Consider the following 23,066-nt stretch of genomic DNA (forward strand, 5'->3'; position numbering starts at 1 on the left):
GTTGATTTCCTTTAGGATTGACTGATTTGATCTCCTTGCAGTCCAAGGGACTCTCAAGAGTCTTCTCCAGCATCACAATTCGAAAGCATCAATTCTTCAGCACTCAGCCTTCTTTATGGTCCAACTCTCACATCTGTACATGACTACCAGAAACACTATAGCTTTGACTATATGGACCTTTGTCAGCAAAGTGATGCCTCTGCTTTTTAGTATGCTGTCTAGGTTTGTCATAGCTTTCCTTCCAAGGAGCAAGCATGTTCTATTTTTATGGCTGTAGTCACTGTCCACAGTGGTTTTGGAGCCTAAGAAAATAAAATCTGTCATTTCTTCCACTTTTTCCCATTCTATTAGCTGTGAAGTGATGGGACCAAATGCCATGATCTTAGCTTTTTTAATATTGAATTTCAAACCAGTTTTATCACTCTCCTCTTTCACTCTCATCAAGAGGCTTTTTAGTTCTTCTGCACTATCTGCCATTGGAGTGGTATCATCTGCATATCTGAGATTATTGATATTTCTCATGGAAATCTTGATTTCAGCTTGTGATTTAACCAGTCCAGCATTTCACATAATGTACTCTGTATATTAGTTAAATAAGCAGGTGACAACATACAGCTTTGATGTATTCCTTCCCCAATTTGGAACCAGTCAGTTTTTCCATGTCCGGTTCTAACTGTTGTTTCTTGACCTACATACTGGTTTCTCAGGAGACAGGCAAGGTGGTCTGGTACTCCCTTCTCTTTAAGAACTTTCCACAGTTTGTGAACCACACAGACTTCAGTACAGTCAATGAAGCAGAAGTAGATGTTTCTCTGGAATTCCCTTGCTTTTTCCATGATGCAACAAATGTTGGTATTTTGAGCTCTGGTTCCTCTGCCTCTTCGAAGCAGAGGAACTCAGCTTGTACACCTGTAAGTTCTCAGTTCAGGTACTGCCGAAACCTAGTTTGAAGGATTTTGAGCATAACCTTGCTCACATGTGAAATATGTGAACATATTTCACATATGTGTTCATATGTGGACTCAAATACACACACACACACACAGATACACATATGTTTACAAAATGTCCTCACTTTTAAAAAGAACTCAAAGAAGAGTTACAAAATTCAAAAAAGAGGCAAAAGATCATAGGGAATAAAAACTTGAAGAACTCAAAAAGCAAATAGAAGCAAAAAACAAAACACTACAGTAGTTCAGTGGTTAAGAATCCAGCTTGCAATGCAGGGGACATGGGTTCAGTCTCTGGTCAGGGAATGAAGATCCCACATGCCACAGGACAACTAAACTCAGGCACCACAACTACTGATTCCTCACACCACAATGTAAGAATCTATGCGGTACAACAAAGAACCCCAAATGACACAACAAAGATCCCATATGCTGCAACTAAAATCCAATGTATCCAAATAGATAAATAAACATAAAAAATAAAACAAAAAGTGAAACACTACAAGGATAAAAGTAACATTTTCACTTTAGTTCAGTTGCTCAGTCATGTGCGACTCTTTACCACCCCATGGACCACAGCACGCCAGGCTTCCCTATCCATAATCGACTCCCATGGATTGCTCAAAATCATATCCATCAAGCCGGTGATGCCATCCAACCGTCTCATCCTCTGTCGTCCCCTACTCCTCCTCCCTTCAATCTTTCCCAGTATCAGGGTCTTTTCCAAGGAGTCAGTTCTTCACATTAGGTGACCAGAGTATTGGAGCTTCAGCTTCAACATCAGTCTTTTCAACAAATATTCAGCACTGATTTCCTTTAGGATTGACTTGTTGGATCTCCTTGCAGTCCAAGGGACTCTCAAGAGTCTTCTCCAACACCACAGTTCAAAAGCATCAGTTCTTCAGTGCTCAGCTTTCTTTATGGTCCAACTCTCACATCTATACATGACTACCGGAAAAACCACACCTTTGACTAGACAGACCTTTGTCAGCAAAGAAATGTCTCTGCTTTTTAATATGCTGTCTAGGTTGGTCATAGCTTTTCTTCCAAGGAGCAAGCATCTTTTAATTTCATGGCTGCAGGCATCATCTGCAGTGATTTTGGAGCCCAAGAAAATAAAGTCTCTCACTGTTTCCATCGTTCCCCATCTATTTGCCATGAAGTAATGGGACCAGATGCCATGATCTTAGTTTTCTGAATGTTGAGTTTTAAGCCAGCATTTTCTCTCTCCTCTTTCATTTCATCAGGAATCTCACTTCCTCTTTGCTTTCTGCTATAAGGATGGTGTCATCTGCATATCTGAGGTTATTGATATTTCTCCCAGCAATGTTGATTCCAGCTTGTGCTTCATCCAGCCCAGCATTTCACATGATGTACTCTGCATATAAGTTAAATAAGTAGGGTGACAATATACAACCTTGACCTACTTCTTTCCCAATTTGGAACCAGTCCATTGTTCCATGTCCTGTACTAACTTTTGCTTCTTGACCTGCATTTAGGTTTCTCAGGAGGCAGGTAAGGTGGTCGGATATTCCCATCTCTTGAAGAATTTTATGCAGTTTGTTGTGATCCACACAAAGGCTTTGGCATAGTCAATAAAGCAAAAGTAGATGTTTTTCTGGAACTCTCTTCCTTTTTCTATGATCCAACAGAAGCTTGCAATTCAGTCTCTTGTTCCTCTGCCTTTTCTAAATCCAGCTTGAACATCTGGAAGTTCACAGTTCAGGTACTATTGAAGCCTGGCTTGGAGAATTTTGAGCATTACTTTGCCAGCATGTGAGATGAGTGCAATTGTGTGGTAGTTTGAACATTGTTTGGCATTGCCTTTCTTTGGGATTGGAATGAAAATGAAAAGTCAAAGAGTAACATTAGAAGCATCCAATATACATGGACAGAGAGTGCATTAGGAAAGATACAGGACAGACCAGTAAAATCACTTATCAAAATAGATGGAAAAACTCAAATACTCATCTTTCCTCATCTTTCATAGCAAGGAATCAATAGATATTGTTTAAAGTTTACTGTAATTTAAAACAATTTCTCATTCAAGGAAAAATAGGCAAATATTCCTTAAGTATATAAAAAGCTGCCCAACTTTGTTCATTATCAAAGAAATACACATTAAATCTACTCTGAGATACAATTTCTCACCTCGCAGATTGGCAAATATCCAAAATTTAGATAACAACCTCTGTTAGTAAAGCTGTAGTGTATCAGACACCCTCATAAACTGAGTGTGGTTATGCAAAATGTTGTTCCTACAGAGGGTGAATTTGCAATATATATATATATATATAGGCTTTGACCCAGTGATCTCACTTCTGGAAATCTATCCCCAAAATGAAAACTATAACATAACATTTGTAAATCAACTATACTTCAATTTTTAAAAATATATATTATCTCTTTCAGAAAATCTGTGAGAGTAACTATTAAAATTTTTAAAATCTAACATATGCCCAAGGCAATTCTTTGCAGCAATATTTTTAAAAGGAGAGGAAACAAAGGAAGGAAGGAAGAGGACACTATGTATGGTATATCCACACAAACAAATACAACCTAGCTGTATGAGGAAGTTCTCTCCATATGCTAATATGGAGTAACTTTTCATAGTGAAAAAAGAAAGCAAGGTTCAAAACAGTGTTTATAGCACAGTACCTTTACATAAGAAAATTGTAAAAAAATTAGACAGACCTTTGTTGGCAAAGTAATGTCTCTGCTTTTTATAGTAGAGCCTGAAGTCAGGTAGGTTGATTCCTCCACTTCCATTCTTCTTTCTCAAGATCGCTTTGGCTATTTGAGGTTTTTTGTATTTCCATACAAATTGTGAAATTGTTTGTTCTAGCTCTGTGAAGAATACTGTTGGTAGCTTGATAGGGATTGCATTGAATCTATAAATTGCTTTGGGTAGTATACGCATTTTCACTATATTGATTCTTCCAATCCATGAACATGGTATATTTCTCCATCTATTAGTGTCCTCTTTGATTTCTTTCACCAGTGTTTTATAGTTTTCTATATGTAGGTCTTTAGTTTCTTTAGGTAGATATATTCCTAAGTATTTTATTCTTTCCATTGCAATGGTGAATGGAATTGTTTCCTTAATTTCTCTTTCTGTTTTCTCATTATTAGTGTATAGGAATGCAAGGGATTTCTGTGTGTTGATTTTATATCCTGCAACTTTACTATAGTCATTGATTATTTCTAGTAATTTTCTGGTGGAGTCTTTAGGGTTTTCTATGTAGAGGATCATGTCATCTGCAAATAGTGAGGGTTTTACTTCTTCTTTTCCAATTTGGATTCCTTTTCTTTCTTTTTCTGCTCTGATTGCTGTGGCCAAAACTTCCAAAACTATGTTGAATAGTAATGGTGAAAGTGGGCACCCTTGTCTTGTTCCTGACTTTAGAGGAAATGCTTTCAATTTTTCACCATTGAGGATAATGTTTGCTGTGGGTTTGTCATATATAGCTTTATTATGTTGAGGTATGTTCCTTCTATTCCTGCTTTCTGGAGAGTTCTTATCATAAATGGGTGTTGAATTTTGTCAAAGGCTTTCTCTGCATCTATTGAGATAATCATATGGTTTTTATTTTTCAATTTGTTAATGTGGTGTATTACATTGATTGATTTGCGGATATTGAAGAATCCTTGCATCTCTGGGATAAAGCCCACTTGGTCATGGTGTATGATCTTTTTAATGTGTTGTTGGATTCTGATTGCTAGAATTTTGTTAAGGATTTTTGCATCTATGTTCATCAGTGATATTGGCCTGTAGTTTTCTTTTTTTGTGGGATCTTTGTCAGGTTTTGGTATTAGGGTGATGGTGGCCTCATAGAATGAGTTTGGAAGTTTACCTTCCTCTGCAAATTTTTGGAAGAGTTTGAGCAGGATAGGTGTTAGCTCTTCTCTAAATTTTTGGTAGAATTCAGCTGTGAAGCCGTCTGGACCTGGGCTTTTGTTTGCTGGAATATTTTTGCTCTTTAGTTCTCTTCATTTTCTGCCATAAGGGTGGTGTCAACAGCATATCTGAAGTTACTGATATTTCTCCCAGCAATCTTGATTCCAGCTTGTGCTTCATCCAGCCCATTTCACATGATGAACTCTGCAAATAAGGGTGACAATATTCAGCTTTGCCATTCCCAATCTGTTCCATGTCCAGCTGTACCCGTTGCTTCTTGACCTGCATACAGATTTCTCAGGAGGCAGGTAAGGTGGTCTGATATTCCCATCTCTTGAAGAATTTTATGCAGTTTGTTTTGATCCACACAGTCAAAGGCTTTGGCATAGTCAATAAAACAGAAGTAGATGTTTTTCTGGAACTCTCTTGCTTTTTCTAGGATCCAACAGATTCTGGCAATTTGATCTCTGGCTCCTCTGCCTTTTCTAAATCCAGCTTGAACATCTGGAAGTTCTTATACTGTTCACATACTGTGAAGTTCACATACTGTTGAATCTCCTAGCTTGGAAAAACTTGAGCATTACTTTATTAGCATGTGAGATGAGTGCAGTTGTGTGGTAGTTTGAACATTCTTTGGCATTGCCTTTCTTTGGGATGGAATAAAAACTGACCTTTTCCAGTCCTGTGTCCACTGCTGAATTTTCCAAATTTGCTGGCATATTGATTGTAGACTTTGACAGCATCATCTTTTAGGATTTGAAATAGCTCAGCTGGGATTCCATCACATCCATTAGCTTTGTTCATAGTGATGCTTCCTAAGGCCCACTTGACTTTGCATTCCAGGATGTCTGGCTCTAGGTGAGTGATAACACCATCGTGGTTATCTGGGTCATTAAGATCTCTTTTGTATCGTTCTTTTGTGTATACTTACCACCTCTTCTTAATATATAGTTTCTGTCCTTTATTGTGCCTATCTTGGCATGAAGTGTTCCCTTGGTATCTCTAATTTTCTTGAAGAGATCTCTAGTCTTTTCCATTCTATTGTTTTCCTCTATTTCTTTACACTGATCACTTAGGAAGGCTTTCCTATCTCTCCTTGCTATTCCTTGAAACTCTCCATTCAAATGGGTATATCTTTCCTTTTCTCCTTGTCTTTCACTTCTCTTCTTTTCTCAGCTATTTGTAAGGCCTCCTCAGACAACCATTTTGTCCTTTTGCATTTCTTTTTCTTGGGGATGGTTTTGATCACCACCTCCTGTACAATGTCACGAACCTCTATCCATAGTTCTTCAGGCACTCTATCTATCAGATCTAATCCCTTGAATCCATTTGCCACTTCCACTGTATAATTGTAAGGGATTTGATTTAGGTCATACCTGAATGGTCTAGTGGTTTTCCCTACTTTCTTCAATTTAAGTCTGAATTTGGCAATAAGGAGTTCATGATCTGAGCCACAGTCAGCTCCTGGTCTTGTTTTTGATGGCTTTTAAAGAGCTTTTCCATCTTCGGCTGCAAAGAATATAATCAATCTGACTTCTGTATTGACCATCTGGTGATGTCCATGTTTAGAGTCATCTCTTGTGTTGTTGGAAGAGGGTGATTGCTATGATCAGTCATCATCTTGGCAAAACTCTGGTAGCCGTTGCCCTGCTTCATTTTATACTCCAAAGCCAAATTATTCCAGGTATCTCTTGACTTGCTACTTTTGCATACCAGTCCCCTATGATGAAAAGGACATCTTTTTTGGTGTTAATTCTAGATCATTTGGTCTTCATAGAACCATTCAACTTCAGCCACTTTGGCATTAGTGGTTGGGGCATAAGCTTGGATTACTATGATAGTGAATGGTTTGCCTTGGAAACAGAGATTCTGTTGTTTTTGAGACCGCACCCAAGTACTGCATTTCTGACTCTTTTTTGACTTATCAGCGTTATTTCATTTCTTCCAAGGGATTCTTGCCTACAGTAGTAGATATAATGGTCATCTGAATTAAATTAACCCATTCCAGTGCATTTTAGTTCACTGATTCTTTAAATGTCGATGTTTACTCTTTCCATCTCCTGTTTGACCATTTCCAATTTACCTTGATTAATGGATCTAACATTCCAGGTTCCTATGCAATATTGTTCTTTACAGCATTGGACTTTACTTTCAGCACCAGACACATCCACACCTGGCCATTGTTTCCACTTTGTCTCAGCCTCTTCATTCTTTATGTAGCTATTTCTCCTGTCTTCTCCAGTAGCATATTGGGTACCTACCAATCTGGGGAGTTCATCTTTCAGTGTCATATCATTTTGTTTTTCATACTGTTCATGGGGTTCTCAAGGCAAGAATGTTGAAGTGGTTTGCCATTCTCTTCTCCAGCAGACTATGTTTTGTCAGAACTCTTCCTGAATTCTAGATCATTATCTGTCATCTGATTGGATATCCACAAATAAATCCAACATCCCAAACTAAAAAAAATAAAATAAAATAAGGATAGTATTTTTACTCTAATCCTAGAGAGATAGCCTCTAGGACAAAAAAAAAGTCAAAGTAATTTTAAACTACATTTAGTATTCTTATTATATATATATGTGTGTGGTATAATGGGCTTCCCAGGTGGTGCTAGTGTAAAGAACTTTCCAATGCAGGAGATGTAAGAGGCATAGCTTCGATCCCTTGGTTGGGAAGATCCCCTGGAGAAGGGAATGGCAGCCCACTCCAGTTTTCTTGCCTGAAGAATGCCATGGACAGAGGAGCCTGGAGAGCTATAGTCCATAGAGTTGCAAAGAGTCAGACACGACTAAAGAGACTTAGCACGCATGCACGTGTATAATATATATATATTCTTATTATATGTGTATACACATGTTGTCGGAGAAGGCAATGGCACCCCACTCCAGTACTCTTGCCTGGAAAATCCCAGGGACGGAGGAGCCTGGAAGGCTGCAGTCCATGGGGTCGCTGAGGGTCAGACACTACTGAGCGACTTCACTTTCACTTCACATATGTTGTTGCTCAGTCACCAAGTTACGACCGACTCTTCACAACCCCACGGACTGCAGCACACCAGGCTTCCCTGTCCCTCACCATCTCCTGGAGTTTGCCCAATTTGTGTCCATTGCATCAGTGATGTCATCCAACCATCTCATCCTCTGTCATCCTCTTCTCCTTTCCAGTGAGTCAGCTGTTCACATCAAGTGGCCAACGTATGTATACACATACATGAGGATAAAGCAAATAAATAATTATATTCACACTATTAGGAAATAAGATTCCAGAATTTAAAAAAAGAGAAACAGATGGCCAACAGGCTCATGAAAAATGTTCAATATCTCTAATCATCAGAGAAATACAAATTAAAATGACAGTGAGACACCACCCAACACCTGTCAGAATGGCTATCATCAAAAAGAATGTAAATAACAAATGTTGGCAAGGATGTGGAGAAATGGAACCTCTGTATACTGTTGGTGGGAATATAAACTGGTAAAATCACTTGGGAAACAGTATGGAGTTTTCTCAAAAACTAAAAATAAAACTACCATATGATTCAGCATTTCCACATGTGGGTATATATCTGAAGAAAATGAAAACATTAATTTGAAAGGATTCATATACAAAAAGAACTTAACAACCCAAATAACCACAATGGTGTGATCACTCACCTAGAGCCAGACATCCTGGAGTGCGAAGTCAAGTGGGCCTTAGGAAGCACCACTATGAACAAACTAGTGGAGGTGATGGAATTCCAGCTGAGCTATTTCAAAACCTAAAAGATTATTATGTCAAAGTCTGCACTCAATATGCCAGCAAATCTGGAAAACCCAGCAGTGGACAAAGGACTAGAAAAGGTCAGTTTTCATTCCAAACAATTGCACTCATCTCCCAAACTAGCAAAATAATGCTCAAAATTTTTCCAAGCTAAGCTTGAACAGTACGTGAACCAAGAACTTCCAGATGTTCAAGTTGCATTTAGAAAAGGCAGAGGAACCAGAGATCAAATTGCCAGCATCTGCTGGATCATAGAAAAAGCAAGAGAGTTCCAGAAAAACATCTACTCTGCTTTATTGACTATGCCAAAGCCTTTGACTGTATGGATCACAACAAACTGTGGAAAATTCTTCAAGAGATGGGAATATCAGACCACTTTACCTGCCTCCTGACAAATCTATAAGCAGGTCAAGAAGCAAAAGTTAGAACAGGACATGGAACAACGGACTGGTTCCAAATCGGGAAAGGTTTACGTTGAGGCTGTATATTGTCATCTTGTTTATTTAACTTATATGCATTATACATCATGCAAAATGCCAGGCTGGATGAAGCACAAGCAAGCTGAAATCAAGTTTGCTGGGAAAAATATCAATAACCTCAGATATGCAGATGACACCATCCTTATAGCAGAAAGCGAAGAGGAACTGAAGAGACTCTTGATGAAAGTGAAAGGGGAGAGTGAAAAAGCTGGCTTAAATCTCAAATTCAAAAGAAGAAGATCATGGCAACCAGTCCTATCACTTCATGGCAAATAGAGGGGAAACAATGAGAACAGTAAGAGACTTTATTTTCTTGGGCTCCAAAATCACTGCAGATAATGACTGCAGCCATGAAATTAAAAGATGCTTGCTCCTTGGAAGAAAAGCTATGACCAACCTAGACAGTATATTAAAAAGCAGAGACATTAACAACTAAGGTCTGTCTAGTCAAAGCTATGATTTTTCTGGTAGTCATGTATAGATGTGAGAGTTGGACCATAAAGAAAGCTGAGCACTGAAAAATTGATGCTTTTGAACTGTGGTGCTGGAGAAGACTCTTGAGAGTCCCTTGGACTGCAAAGAGATCAATCCTAAAGGAAATCAGTCCTGAATATTCATCGGAAGTACTGATGCTGAAGCTGAAGCTCCAAACCTTTGGCCACCTGATGTGAAGAACTGACTCATTGGAAAAGACCCTGATTCTGGAAAAGATTGAAGGCAGGAGGAGAAGGGGACAACAGAGGATGATATGGTTGGATGACATCATTGACTAGATGGACATGAGTTTGAGCAAGCTCCGACAATTGGTGATGGACAGGGAAGCCTGGTGTGCAGCAGTCCATGAGTTCTCAAAGAGTCAGATATGACTGAGCAACTGCACTGAATGTACTTCAAAGTTCATCAAAGAATTATTTACAATTGCCAAGATACAGAAGCAACCTAGGTGTCCATTAACAGATGAACGGATAAAGATGTGCTGTAGATATTCAAAAGAATACTGCTGCTGCTGCTAAGTCGCTTCACTCGTGTCCGACTCTGTACGACCCCATAGACGGCCTCCTACCAGGCTCCTCTGTCCCTGGGATTCTCCAGGCAAGAACACTGGAGTGGGTTGCCATTTCCTTCTCCAATGCATGAAAGTGAAAAGTGAAAGTAAAGTCACTCAGTCGTGTCCGACTCTTATCGACCCCATGGACTGCAGCCTACCAGGCTCCTCTGTCCATGGGATTTTCCAGTTGGGTGGGTGCCGTTGCCTTCTCCCAAAAGAATAATATCTAGCCATAAAAAATGAAGTTTTGCTAATTATAATAACATAGATGGACTGAGAGAGTACTCTGCATGGTGAAATAAGTCATACAGAGAAAGACAAATACTGTATATTATCATTTATATGCGGAATCTAAAAAATAAAACAAACTAGTGACTAAAATGAAAAAGAAACAGAGTCACAGAAATAGCAAACAAACTAGTGGTTACCAGTGCTAACAGGGGAGGGCTCCTGCCCTGTAAACAGGCTACAAGGATACATTTTACAGCACAGGAAATATAGCCAATATTTCAAAATAACTACAAATGGAGTATAATCCATAAAAAATTTTGAGTCACTATGTTGTACACCTAAAATTAATATAATATTGTAAATCAACTATGCCTCAATATAAAGAAAAAAGATGCAAATGTAAAACCAAAAAATTTAATGATCTCATTATATATGTTTCCTTTTCTAAAAAATATCTACTTCTTTTTGTATGTATTCACAACCATCCAAAAAAAAAAAAAAAAAATGGGCAGCGATGGCAATCTGGTGCATAGTTTGTGTTCCCTAAATACTATTTTCCACTAAAAGGACTTTGGTGAAAAGGCTGATCAAAGATCTGGTGCAGGAAATGTACAAAATGAGCCTAGAACAACTTCTTGAGCTAGGAATCAAGGTTTTGGGTTTTGTCCAAAGCTTCTTGTTGTTTCATCACTAAATTGTGTCTGACTATTTTACGACTCCATGGACCATAGCCCATCAGGCTCCTCTGTCCATGGGATTTTCCAGGCAAGAATACTGGAGTGGGTTGTCATTTCCTTCTCCCAGGGATCTTTCCAACCCAGGGATCAAACCACGTCCTCTTTTTGGGAGGTGGATTTTTTATCACTGACCAAGCAGGAAAGCAATCAAAAGGCTAAGTAAACAATTCAAAGGGGTTCTCAGTGGCCAAAATCAGAAAATTTGAGCATCAAAAGAATAAAAATTACAATACACTGAAACATATCGAACATATAAAAATTCTAAAACAAAAACTCATTGGTCACCTTTCAAAGTTGCTAGAACACCATCTTATTTTTCTGAAAATGGGTAAATAATGGGAAATAATCAAGCATTTTCCTGATTTCCTGATATGAACTATACTTCTGACTAATGAAATAGTAAGGGAAGCGTTCTTCTTTATAAATGATCCCAACTGATAAAACTAACAAATAGGGGACTTCCCTCGCAATCCAGTGGTTAGGAGTCCACCTTCCAATGAAGGGGACATGGGTTTGATCCCTGGTCATGGAACTAGGATCCAACATACCACTGAGCAACTCAGGCCACACAGCACCACTACCGAACACGCGCACTCTAAAGTCCGTGCTTTGCAACAAGAGAAGTCAATTCTCAGCAACTAGAGAAAAAAGCCCACATGCCACAACGAAGACTTGACACAGCCAAAATTTTTAAAAATAAAATAATTAAAAATAAAAACACAAAAAAATTTAAAAAACAAAAATGTAAGCATTTAAAAAAGAATTATAGAATGATAAAGTCGCCATTTACAAACCCTTAAAAAATAATAGACTATACAGGAATTACCAGTATGAAGGCTAAAATCTTTAGGTGACTGATTAACTGGGAACTATGAGAATCAGGCTTATTGTGCGTGAATGCACTGATCAAGCTTAACATTACCAAAAGTGAGACAACCCAGGCTCATGTAGTAAACTTTATATTAAATGGATACTTGACTTTCAACAAAGATGTCACAGTAACTCAATGGAAAAAAAAGATAGTCTTTTCAACAAATGGTGCTGAAATCACTGAACACCTATGCATAAAACAGGTAACTTTTTGGATTGATTCAAATAGAAATGTTCTATTTGATTATGGTGGTAATTATATGATTGTGTATAATTGTCAGAATTCATCAAACTATAAACTTAAAAAGAGTGAATTTAATGTATGTAAATTTTTCCTTAATAAATCTAAATTTTAAAAAATCTTTTCTGTTCATCTCTTACCTCACTGACACTGAAAATATTTCCAGATTACTTCAGTTACTATATAATTACAGATTTATATTGATATCCATTGACTCTATAAGCAGTTAGCAGATTTCTCACTAGGATCTCTGAATTAATGTTTTCAAAAGCTAATTTGTTTTCCTTAAGCATTCTTGACCACTCTGGTAATCACTCAATTTCTTTGATGCCAAAACCTGCAACCCACTCCAGTATTCTTGTCTGGAAAATCCCATGGACAGAGGAGCCTGGCAGACTACAGTCCATGGGGTCACAAAGAGGTGGACAGGACTGAAGCAACTTAGCACAGATCTGCTTCGGGCTTCCCAGGTGGAGCTAGTGGTAAAGAATTCATCTCCCAAGCAGGAACTGCAGGAGACACAGGTTCGATCCCTGGATCAGGAAGATCCCCTGGAAAAAGAAATGGCAACCCACTCCAGTATTCCTGCCTGGATAATCTCCATGGAGAGAGGAGACTGGCGGGCTACAGTCCATGGGGTTGCAAAGAATCAAACACGACTTAGAACTAAACGACAATAAAACCCTACTTAGTATCTTAAGAATATTTACTTCCCAGGTTTTAAACCTATGTGTCCAGATTATCCACAATGTCATGTCATGCAGCTGATGTGTTACAGAACTCTAAGTCAACCTGCATATGTCTTTACAAAAGTACAAAAACAAACAAAAAAAAAAGCTTTGAGTATTTTGTTTCTGTAGTGCTTTTTGTAAAAGATAACCACTTCTTATTTATTTTATTTTTAACAATGGAATAAAAAAGGAAGCCAAATCATTGTCCCTGACTCACCATGTTAATTGAATATCTGAAGATATCACTGAAAGATACTTAGCAAAATGTTAACTGCTACACTTTTGTCCTTTTTCAATACTATTGGGTGAAAGCAGTGAACTTCTAAGCTTATTCACTTTTACAGGCTGGGTTTAGCATGGTGTGCAGCTCAGAGCCCAGAGTCTTCAACACAGTAGTTGGTTTTTGAGTATTTGAAGATCAAAGTACATTAAAAAGTCCTACCTCTGAATTCCTTCCTCCTACCCAACAACTTTTTCCCACATTAAATGGATCTAGTTAATTTTGACCTAACAGAAGCTGAAATTCAAGTTAAATGTATAACCAAATTGAGTGAAAGAAAGAAAGTAACTAATCTCACTTATAAAAACCTATTCAGAAAAAATTTTAAATACCAGGGCTAGATTCATACAAAATTGCCAAATATATTTTATTTTAACATTAGCTTGATCATATCTGTTCTAATATGTAGATATATGACCTTATTTAAACAACTTCTTATTGTTTCCAAACAACTAAGCCTCTTTAATCTTTCTTCTGAATTAAGTAACAGACCAAATTCCTTTCTGCTCCTAGAAAACTTAGAGCCACACTTATGCCTACATAAATCAGTGTGTGGGCTAAAAGGGCAGCAGTTCTCTAGTTTTTTTTTCCACCAAAACACAAGTGATATTTAAAGTATATTTAATATTCACCATCCAGCATATGTTCCCCACTCTGCACTGTGACCTTTGGTAAAGAAGACAGCTAGTTTGCATGAAGGTCCCCTGTAAGACTTCTATATATAAGCCTATATTTTCTCTCCCATCAATCCACCATACACCCGTGTCATAAAACCATAATCAAGAACTGCGGCAGCTCAGCCTTATTCCTGGCTCTGTTTTATATCTCATGCTTATTTTTCTTTCTACTTTCACCCCACTTTTAATTTCTCCTGCCGGGGTCCAGCCCCGGCTGATCCAGGGTCTTGAATTTCACATATCCTTACAAGTCACCTTGAATCCTTTCCAGAAAAAGGTAAGGAATAAATAATCATTCTATATATATATAGATATAGATATATAGATAGATATAGATATAGATATCTTCTTGTTTACCCTAGATAAAGCCTTAAAACTTCAAGTCCTCGCAGCCTCTTAACTATCCTCTACCATATTAAACACACAGCATCAAAATCCACAAGTTCCTATATTTTCACTTTTATTAATTCTCTTTTTAAAATATTAAGGCAACATACAGAAAATACTAGAAAAGTATACATGTCCAACCTAGGTTTAGAGCTTCATATAGAAATTAAATTGTCTGCACAAAGAGCCTGCTTGCTGCATAACTTTTATGTCTAAAAAATGTAAAGCTTCCAGTGTCTTGTATACAGTTACTCAAACAGTAATAGCTCAGCTAATAGGAATTTTTTTAATGCTTTGATATAAGACTACTATAGCTTGGGCACTGGCACATGAAAATTTGTTTTAGCGCTATTTTTAAAGCCATTAATAAATACTTCAGATAACAGAACTGAGCTTGAGCCTCTGCTCAACTGAGTCTGCCTCAATTGATGTGAAAGAAAAAGTATGTAAGAGAATCACATTTCTATTTATAACAGAAATGACTGCTAATCAACTTGGAAAAGTAGATATTTATAAAGCTGGACTTTTCATAAAGTAGTTTAGAGTTTAGTGCTATTAAAAGGAAATTAGTTATAAAAGTAATAAATACACAATACAGTAGTTTCTACTCATCCCATTTTATAGAAATAATATCTTTTAATTTCCCCCAAAGTTATCTAACCAAGTAACATATAACTTATAATTAGGATTTGCCTTAGAGCAAAGTTTGATTTTAAAAAGTTTGACACTTCACTCACCTACTGCAGGACAGAGTATTGCCCATACACAGATACTAAACCAACTGTCTAAGCAATTTCTTGTGTTTAGAAATTCAGTGCCACTATCATGGCTCACAATTTGGCTTATGATGCATTTGTAAGCAAACAGCCTGACAAGTACCCTAGTGTATTTCAGGATGACTGACAGGACACAGTGGCTCAAACAGGAAAGGGGGATGGGTGCTCTTAAAGCAACATACCAGTGAAAGGCAATATTAAACAGTAGAATCAGATTGAAATTATATTTTTTAAGTTTGCAATGAAATAACAACATATTGTGTAATAAAAGCTTTTAAATATAACTTTTCATGTCATCATGTGCCCCAAACACTGTAAATTCCAAAGTGACTTTTAGAATTTAAAATATATTTTAAATGGACGAGCAAAAGGACCTACATAATAGCCAGGGAATTTTGTTCAGTATTATGTAACAACCTAAATGGGAAAAGAATTTGAAAAAGAATAGACATATGTACATGTATAACTGAATCACTTTGCTGTACACCTGAAACGATCACAATGTTGTCAATCAACTGTACTCCAATATAAAATTAAAAGTTAAAGAAATAAAATATAGAAAAAAATTTAAAACAAACATGCTATATGATACTTCCATGTACTTACCGAACTTCCAAATTACATAAGAGTATTTCCATTATTTTTAACAGAAATTAGGTCAGGGTACCCAGAGAAAAGTTCTCAGGGTAGGGTTTTTTTGGATTTTTTTTTTTGCCACACTGTGAGGAATCTTAGTTCCCGGACCAGAGTTGGAACCCATGCCCCCTGCAGCGGAAGCATGGAATCCTAGCTATTGGACCACCAGGGAAGTCCTGAGAAAAGCAGTTCTTATCTCACCTCGAGATATTTGCCAGTCACTGTTACAACAGTAAGTAATAAAAGTAATTTAAATAGCTTGGATTATTCAAAATTGTTATTGAAGATGGAGATAAGGAGATCTATGTATTTTGCCTCTGCTGTGTTTCTTTCCTGTGACCTACTGCCATGGTTAAAAAATAAATCATCAGGTTAGGAAATTTCAATTATGGGTATTTCCATATTAGTTTCACTTGGAAAAATATTTATTTAAGTGATACATTGACTTCATTATTCACAGTTACAATTTTTCCTATATTATCTTACAATATTCTGCACTGCTCAATCCTTTTACACAACAATCATCCCTATTTTTAAAACAAAAAAATAAAGCCATTCATTTTTAAACGCAATTCCACATTTAGCCAGCAGAGGGTATCATCTGATCCTGAAAGGCCACAGTATTGAGTCCAATGACATTTAATACTTGAACTAGGAACTGAAGCACACCATCTCAGCTTTGCCTATTAATAATACTGTGTCTAGCAATATTCCATTGTTTTTGCCCATATTAGTGTTTATTACTTCTCATCTATGACAAATTATTTTGTTACATTATTTCCTCCTCTATCAATTCAATCAGATACATAAGAATTGGGTTCAATCATCAGGATGACTTTCTACAACTCTAGATTTTCTAGGACAAAAGAGCAAACAAAAACTCTACGTAAAGTTTCCAAGCTCCATTAGAAAATCCAAAAATAAATTCCAGAATATAAAAATAAACTGCACTATAAAGCAAAATAATTTTTCTTCAAAATTACATATGATATTTGTAAACCATTTAGTATTTTCTAATTGCCCTGTTTAATATTTGCTAACTGTCCATTTTATAATAGGAGCTATAAAGTAATTTTAGAAGATACATTTCTTGTTATCACTGTATTATTTCTCATGAGCATGCAATGTTATGACTGTAACAAAGTCCTCATACAAGCTACAAATTATTTCACAATTTAATACCCATTTCAGTTTGGAAAGGCATGGGCACTGATTTGCCTGATTTATTCTAAAAATAAAGATTTTACTATATAATTAATTAAAATCCAGCTTCCCAAGTGGCTCAGTGGTGAAGAATCCTCCTGCCAATGCAGGAGCCACAGGAGACGTGGTTCAATCCCTGGGTCGAGAAGATCCCCTAGAAAAGGAAATGGCAACCCACTCCCTATCTTGCCAGGATAATCCTATGGACAGAGAAACCTGGTGGGATACAGTCCATGGGGTCTCAAAGAGTCAGACACGACTGAGCATGAATGCAGACCCAGCTAAAATCATTAACTACAACAAATTTATCTTAACCAAAGATACAAATTTTCCATGCTTCTCTAAAACTATTATCACAAACATCAAGTCTACTATTAACAATGGCAAAAATAAGACAGATCTAGAGGCTCAGAATGATCTCTCTTGTTAGGCTCGCAGGCTTGCCACTAGTGACATATCCTTTATATTAAAGAATTAAATTTTCCAAAGAGAAGAGAAATAATCACTCAGTTGTGATACAAAATAGGAAATTGCAATTTATTGAAAAGAGAATTCTATTCCTTATAATGAAAGCAACTTTAGAGTTCTTCACTCTGTAAAATCACTTTTAACATCTGAATATGGCTGTTTCTTTCCTCATGTAGCTATCATGGTGGCCATGTAAAAATTATATTTCATTTGGAAATAATAACATCCTGTTATTGATTTTTTCATAAAATTTTGTAACTTTAATTTTCTAAACTGATATATTCTCTATAATACAAAATCAACACTTACAATTCTTTCTCAAATTAACTTAGAAGAAAGCATCCAGAAGGAAACTGAAAAGTCTGTTTTGCCAGTAATTTGCTTATCATTTTCACCTATCACCCACACATTTTAGAATATACAGATAACTAATTTTTTCTTTCTGTCCTCAGTTTCCAACCCTGAGTTTCATTCCCTGATGCAGGAACTCCTGAACTATGTCTCATTTAATGATTTCTGTTTTTGCCAGGTGCCTTAAGCACCTACATGTAAAGTCCTTGTTAGATTCTACTTGTGGCTTAAAAAAAAAAAAAAAAAAAACCTTTTTAAATAATAATGCTTTGGTAGGGAGGGAAGACTGAATGATTAGTCAATGCTGCTGCTGCTGCTAAGTCGCTTCAGTCGTGTCCGACTCTGTGCGACCCCAGAGACGGCAGCCCACCAGGCTCCCCCGTCCCTGGGATTCTCCAGGCAAGAACACTGGAGTGGGTTGCCATTTCCTTCTCCCATGCATGAAAGTGAAAAGTGAAAGTGAAATTGCTCAGTCGTGTCCAACCCTCAGCGACCCCATGGACTGCAGCCTACCAGGCTCCTCCATCCATGGGATTTGCCAGGCAAGAATACTGGAGTGGGGTGCATTGCTATAGATACTACTTATTTAAAATAATCCTTTTTACTTTTAACAAAAATGCCTCCATATAGTTTATGCTCTATTTTAAATTTTTATACACTTTTTATATAATCTATCTTGAAAACAATGTATTACCTCCCTATTGCAGTAACATAACATATTATTACTCATAACATATGGCTCATAACATAATATTCATACCAATGAGCAAATCTAGAGCAAGCTCTACTCTGACTACAGTAGGCATGATAAGTTTGGGGTATGAGTAGCATGTGCAAATGGGTATTCGCATAGGCAGCTGGAAATTCAGAATCCTGCAACTCAGGAGAAAAATCAAGATATGATAACTATGCATTTGTGTTATGCCTTAAACTATGAGACAAGAAGAGCTGTCTCATGGCTGAGTAGAGATAAGGCATCAAGAACCCACTAAGGGTAGGAAAAGAAGGGAAGTAATGAAAACATAGGCAGAAAGGCAAGACAAACTTCAGATTCAAGCTCTGCTTTACTCTGCTTGGTCTTGTTCACACTGACTCCCATTTACCCTGGTTTCTTCATGTGCGATGAGACCTATAAAGTTGGTATAAAAGGTAATTACTTATAAAATTACTCATAGAATCCATAGAATCCAATGAAGTACTAATTACAATATTAAATAATTCATTAGTCAATTATTGTTATTTTGTGGAAGATAAATTTCTCATTGTGGAGTCCTACTTTTCCAAATCCAAATACCATTGAATCTTAGAAAACTACTGTGAGAGATACGAAGTAGATTGCCCATCTGATTTAAAAGTTGGTGAAGAGTCATTAAGTTCACACATTTTTATTTACAAATTAAATCCATTTCACCATTTCTACCCCATGCATGTTAATAATTTATAATTAAGTAATAAGGAATCATGGTCATTAAAATGGAAGTGCTTAACAGCTGCTTCCAAAGTTGTAACAAATGCTTAATAAAAGCAAAACATACTAACACATATTAATTAATTATGTATGTTATCTGGAGAATTGAGTATGAGATGTTTTAAGGATAGAATACAAAACTAAAAGCAAAAGAATGACAGTAAGCTTAAAAAGAATAAAATAAATAAACTTCTGTGTCTTGTTCCCACATAAGACATGAAATTGTGCCAATTTGCTTCATTCCAGAGAAGGGAGCCAGTCAGTCACTGAGGGCTATATTTGAGAGAGAAGAAGGAAATCCTTTCTCCCACTCTCTGTTTCCAAAGATAATAACAGAAGACCAGAGCATGATGGATTTCACTACCAAGTAGCCATATTTATTTTACTCATGCTCTCGCTGACCCTCTAAAAGTCAACTCTTACTAATTTTGTATTATGGAACACAAGGAAAAAATATGTATAAAATTCATTTTTCAAAACTTACAATATCCCTAAATTATCTTAAAAAGAACTGCTATCATCCCTAAACTTAAACTGTAGCACCATTCCTATCAGTCCTTCAACTGTAGTGAAAAGAATGGTGCTTATCACAAAGTAAAGAAAAATAATTAAACTCAGTCATTAACATAGTGAGTCACTTTTTTTTGGCTCTAAATAACCCTGCCCACACCTGCACAGGATATGTAAGAGACATGGATCTGATCCCTGATTCAGGTAGATCCCCTGGAGGAGGGCATGGCAACCCACTCCAGTATTCCTGCCTGGAGAATTTCATGGACATAGGAGCCTGGTGGGCTACGGTCCATAGAGTGTCAAAGAGTCTGACATGAATGAAGCGACGTAGCACACACGCACAATTAACCCTCCCCAATAATCTGAATAACCCACACAGGCGACAAGACTCATCCCGGCTTTATTCCTCCCAGGTCGTGAATACAAAGAATTAGACTGACCCAATCAATCATGCTCCTCTGTTAAAGTTCAACTCATGGAACCGGTGGGAAAAGCCTGGGGTTGTTTTTGTTGTTGTTATTGTTGCTCTCATATTCTATATCCTTCAGTATCAGTTCCATTTCACCCCCTCGTTCTGATAGGTATCCAATCTATAGTAGTTAGTGTTGGCGGTTTTCCAATCAACTTTCTGTGGCTTTTTCTACATTTTTTTATCTTTATAATGATACATATCTTTACAATGATAAATCACCTTGTGTGTGTGTGGATTTTTTAATTTACACAAACAGTATTGTAATTACTATCTCTTTCTACTTCTCAATCTCTCTCTCTCTCTCTCAGTCTCTCCTCTTAACATGACATTTTCACGGCCTACTGCTGTCGAACTATACTTGCAGCTTAGCTCATTCAACACATAGTCTCATCTCCCCCTTGCCTTTCACTGCTATGGACACAAACAAGACTAGATTTCCCAGCATTCTTTGCAACTCAGAATGGCATAAGACGGAATGAGATGACAGAATGAGATGTCACCTCTTGCTTTACCTATAAAGAGGTAAAGCAACGTTGCCATGGCCCTTCACCCTTCCTTCTGTTATCTGTGGTATAAAGCCTAGACACCAAGCAGTCTTACTGCAAATCTGAGGAGGAAAGATGACAGAGCAGAACCACAGAAAGAGCTTGGGTCATTGATTGTTATCAGCTTTGAACTTCCCATCTATAGATTTCTTATTATTTGAGAAAAAGAGGAGTTCTCAATTAATATAATTGATTTCGTTCTTTTATTTTGCATTCATAGCATTCTATTTTGTATTTTATTTTGCATCAGATGCATTTATAATGTATTTCATCTGACCATATGCCTATCCAAGTATGTTTAGGTAGTTTCCAACTGTTTAGGAAACAATGTTATAATATAATAAACATTCTCATACAAGTCTGTGTACCTCTCCAAGAGTCCCTCTATATAATTTATATATACACATATATATATATATATGTGTTCTGCTGTGGGTTGAATTGTGTCCTCACCTAAATTCATGTTTATATCCCAATACTCTGTACCCCAGAATATGGCTTTATAGGAAACAGGGTCTTTAGTGATGCGATTAAGTTAAAATGAGGCCATTATGATGGGCCTTAATTCAATAAAAAATTTAGTCACTCAGTCATGTCTGAGTCTTTGCAACTCCATGGAGTGTAGTCTGCTAGCTCCTCTGTCCATGGAATTCTCCAGGCTAAAATACTGGAGTGGGTAGCCATTCCCTTCTCCAGGGGATCTTCCCAACCCAGAGATTGAACCTGGGTCTCCTACATTGCAGGCAGATTCTTTACCATCTGAACAACCAGAGAAGCCCAATTCAATATAAGTGGTATCCTTTTAAGAAGAGAGGTGTGGACACAGATACCCACAGAGGAATGACCATATAAGGACATGCGAAAAAACTTGGCCATTTGCAAGTCAAGGAGAGAAGCCTTAGGAAAACACACACACACACACATCTACTGACACCTTGATCTTAGACTTCTAGCCTTCAAATTACGAGAAAATAAATTTCTGTTGTTTAAGCCTCCCATCATGTTGTAAGTTGTTATGGCAGCACTAGCAAGTAATACAATTCAGAAGTAGAATTTCTGGGTCAGAATGCATGTGAGTACTCAATTTCAACAAATATTACCAAATTGGTGTCCAAAATAATATTAGCAGCAGATCACATGGATTCACATGTGTCCCCCACCTCCTTACCAGAACAAGAGACTTCATGACATTTCAACTTCTGCCACCATGAGAGGTACAAAGTTGATCTCACTGTCATTTTAATTTTCATTTCTGATTACCAATGTAATTGGTGATCTGTTTTAGGTTGATTAGCTAGCCATTCAACACTCCTTCTGTGAATTGCTTATCTATATATTATTTTAATTTTATTTTATTTTTAAACTTTACAATATTGTATTGGTTTTGCCAAATATCGAAATGAATCCACCACAGGTATACATGTGTTCCCCATCCTGAACCCTCCTCCCTCCTCCCTCCTCCCTCCCCATACCACCCCTCTGGGTCGTCCCAGTGCACCAGCCCCAAGCATCCAGTATCGTACATCGAACCTGGACTGGCGACTCGTTCCGTATATGATATTATACGTATTTCAATGCCATTCTCCCAAATCATCCCACCCTCTCCCTCTCCCACAGAGTCCAAAAGACTGTTCTATACATCAGTGTCTCTTTTGCTGTCTCGTATACACAGTTATTGTTACCATCTTTCTAAATTCCATATATATGCGTTACTATACTGTATTGGTGTTTTTCTTTCTGGCTTACTTCACTCTGTATAATAGGCTCCAGTTTCATCCACCTCATTAGAATTGATTCAAATGTATTATTTTTAATGGTTGAGCAATACTCCATTGTGTATATATACCACAGCTTGCTTATCCATTCATCTGTTGATGGACATCTAGGTTATTTTTTACCAATTTTTCTCCTAGGTTGCCTATTTTTCCTTAATAATTTCCAAAACTTCTCTATAAATTCTATATATAATCCTTTGTCAATTATATTCCTTGAAAATATCCTCTCACTGCTTAATACAGCAATATAGCAAAATAGCAAAGACCCTTTCTTTGTGTTTTTTTTTTCTTTTGGCCACACTACATGCATGAAGGATCTTAGTTTCCCAACCAGGGATTGAACCCATGTCCCCAGCAGTGGAAGCCTGTAGTCTAAATAACTGGACCACCAAGGAAGTCTCTCTCTTTGTATTCTTAAGCATTCCACCATCTATATATATAAAAGTCCTGTTTTTTTTCATATCCTTACAGATACTCAGTATTGCCAGACATTAATTTTTGCCAATCTAATAGGTATGATAAACTGTCTCATCATTTATTGAATCTATATTTACCTGATAACCAGTGAAAC

At 37.0% G+C, this 23,066-nt stretch overlaps 1 protein-coding gene across 3 annotated transcripts in view; it reads right to left on the reverse strand.

The window, feature by feature from the left end:
* CTNNA3 (catenin alpha 3) overlaps nucleotides 1-23,066 on the reverse strand; it is a 1,910,358-nt gene that overhangs the window by 1,865,658 nt on the left and 21,634 nt on the right. Inside the window, exon 1 of one of the 3 annotated variants that reach the window (XM_027530428.1) lies at nucleotides 15,026-15,138. The exons of the other annotated variants lie outside the window; for them this stretch is intronic. The gene's annotated coding sequence lies outside the window, so the exon portion shown is untranslated. Of the gene's footprint in view, nucleotides 1-15,025; nucleotides 15,139-23,066 lie in introns of those variants that run through there. 3 annotated transcript variants of the gene reach the window in all.

This window comes from Bos indicus x Bos taurus, chromosome 28 (genome assembly GCF_003369695.1).
Source record: "Bos indicus x Bos taurus breed Angus x Brahman F1 hybrid chromosome 28, Bos_hybrid_MaternalHap_v2.0, whole genome shotgun sequence".
Taxonomy (NCBI): domain Eukaryota; kingdom Metazoa; phylum Chordata; class Mammalia; order Artiodactyla; family Bovidae; genus Bos; species Bos indicus x Bos taurus.